The sequence below is a fragment of the Chenopodium album genome, chromosome 12 (genome assembly GCF_948465745.1).
Source record: "Chenopodium album chromosome 12, dcCheAlbu1.1, whole genome shotgun sequence".
In the NCBI taxonomy this organism is placed as follows: Eukaryota; Viridiplantae; Streptophyta; class Magnoliopsida; order Caryophyllales; family Amaranthaceae; genus Chenopodium; species Chenopodium album.
The window spans coordinates 46,800,359-46,803,008 of record NC_137845.1 but is presented as its reverse complement, the minus strand read 5'-3'; the positions used below and the strand labels follow the sequence as shown (position 1 = coordinate 46,803,008).

Below are 2,650 nucleotides of genomic sequence, written 5' to 3'. Positions count from 1 at the left end.
ACAAGATTCACAGCCAGACACCAAGAATCTTTCTAAATGTTCTCAGAACCATAGTGATCAAACATTCACACTTGCTATTTGCTTGGATTTCGAAGGGCCAATGAGAAGAGCAACACAAAAATTTACTCGTACAAAAGATAAGCATAGAATGGAGATAGACAGCTACTATTATCTGGCCATCGAAAAAAACAGGTTAACAAATTATTACGTGTTGAGATCTTTTCATACGGAGTCCCTACACTGAAGCTTCAGAAGGTCATTTTGTGAGCTAAGAGCTAAATCAGCCTGCTTATAACATGCAGGATGATTGGCCTCTTACACAAACATATTTATTGCCGAACTCACAATCTTATACCAAGTATAACCCAGCCATGATGTTGCATCATGTAGGGTGGAATATCAGTACACACACACAAGGAATATATCTTCTGTCGAATTGAAGACAGTGCAAAACAGTGAAAACACCCAGTTGCAGACAGGACTTTCATCATAGGCTCATAGCAAGTAGCAACACTAGCAACATCCCAATATATACTTCCTTTATTCTCATTTCATTTTCACATTGAAAGATTTGACTCTAACATCTCATTATTCATATTACACATCCCATTTAAAAGACAAGGCATAGTAATATGTCGATAGAACTTAAACAGTTACAATTAGATGAACTAAAGTATGTTATTATTTCATAAATCCTGTGCACTACGAGCCTAAATGAGCAGATACATAAGCAAGGGGAATTATTACTCAAAGTATACAGCTAAAACATACTCCATCAAAGTAGATGTCAAGTTCATATAGTGGGTTTGCGCTCAAAACCTGATCCAGGATCCTCATTTGAAGGATCAACATTAAGGGCAGTAACCATAGCATCTGGTGGCCCACGGCGACAACGCTGCACCATCTCATCCACGACTTCAGCCTTGCCCGAAAAAAGAGCTTCCACAGACCCATCTCTCCTATTTCTCACCCAACCCTTCAAACCCAATTGATTTGCATTCTCAATCGTCCAATTTCTATAAAACACTCCTTGAACTCGGCCCTTGATCATACATCTTACCTACCCACAACAACAACAAAAAGCTTAAGGTCCCGTTCACTTCACCTTATTTTTGCTGAACTGAGATTATTTTTACTGAAACAAAATTATATTTGCTGAACTTAAATTATTTTTACTGAACTTAAATTATTTTTGCTGAACTGAAATTATTTTTTTACTGATTTTCTATTATAATTTTCTTAAAGAAAACTGAATTTTACTGAACTGAAATTATTTTTACTTAATATTATTTTTTTAAGGTGAAGTGAATAGGGCTAAGTCTCAAAAAGAAATGGATTTCAATTTATTCAGAAAATTCTAAGAAAAATAATTCGATCCACTTTTATAATTTCCAACCAGATGGCCTAAAACATTTCTAAATGCGCAAGATCACTTCAGAAATTGGTAAATTTAATTAATTCATTAATAGTCCCACACATTCATGATTGAAAAATCAGTTAAGTATCAACATTCCTCATTACTTTGTATTACATATCAGACTACGTTCAGATAAGTGAAAATCAGGAAAACAAAGCATTCCTTTCAATCGATAACTAATGTTTCAGGCTTTCAGCTAACTTGCCTAGCTATCAAATGTTTCTAGTCAATTAATACACGGTCTTATAAAAATCATTATCATTCAACAAATATCAATCACTGGTAGGAAAGAATCATCTCAATATAACCCACCATATAAAAGAAAAATATAATTGTTACAACATTAGAAATATACAGAAAAAAAATCAAAATTTTACTAAGAGCAATCAAATTAAATAACAAATTACCCTTAAACAAAAATTGGGAATTATATAAATATAAATAAGAAAGAAATTGTAACAAAAATTCTTACTGTTTTGTTAGAATCCTGACTGATGGGTGCGCCATGTTCATCATTCTGAGACATTATCGATAACCGAAGAGAAGATAAACAAGATCGGCGCAAAGGAAGTAAAGAAAGAGAAGGAAAACGAAGAGAATTGCAATTCGAGTAAAGAGGAAAATAACAATAAGAAATAGAAGAAACTGGAGAAGCAAAAACACTGGAGAATCTTCTATAATGTACATAATTATTGACATTATTATTAGTTATATTTATACAATTGGGATTTCGGAATATTGAGCTGGAAATTCGGGTCCATGAATATAATGATGATGAGATAATTGTGTGTTTTTTATTAAGTTGGGAATTTAGAATTTGATTCAGATTCTGTGATTGTGGTTGTGGTAGTGCTAATGTGAATGATTTAGCCATAGATTTGTTAGCTAAATTTTACGAACACGATGATGATTGGTGAGTTTAGTAGGTATGGTGCTGTTGATTTTGACTATGGAGAGTCTAGAGCTCTTGAAGAGTCAAGAAGGATTGTGATTTAAGAAAAAAAGAAAAAAATGCATTGCTTTCTATATTTGAAAATTTTAATTTAGATGCATTACTTTTCTTTTTGGTTAATCAAAAGTGTAAAAAGATCGAGCTCAAAATTGACTCGAAATTGACTCGAAATGTTAATGAGTCAGGTTGAATATTTCAATACTCGACTCAAAAACTGGTGAGAAACTCGAATTCTTTTATACATTATTATATTTAAACAAAATAAAAATATTTTGATTCAA

General features: G+C 32.5%; 1 long non-coding RNA gene across 1 annotated transcript; it reads right to left on the bottom strand.

Moving 5' to 3' along the window:
* Positions 1-635: 635 nt before the first annotated feature.
* LOC145572465 (uncharacterized) lies at positions 636-2,391 on the bottom strand. Its single transcript, XR_014096863.1, has 2 exons — positions 1,890-2,391; positions 636-1,060 (listed from the first exon to the last, which is right to left on the bottom strand). It is a non-coding gene; the product is annotated as an uncharacterized LOC145572465 (long non-coding RNA).
* Positions 2,392-2,650: the final 259 nt, after the last annotated feature.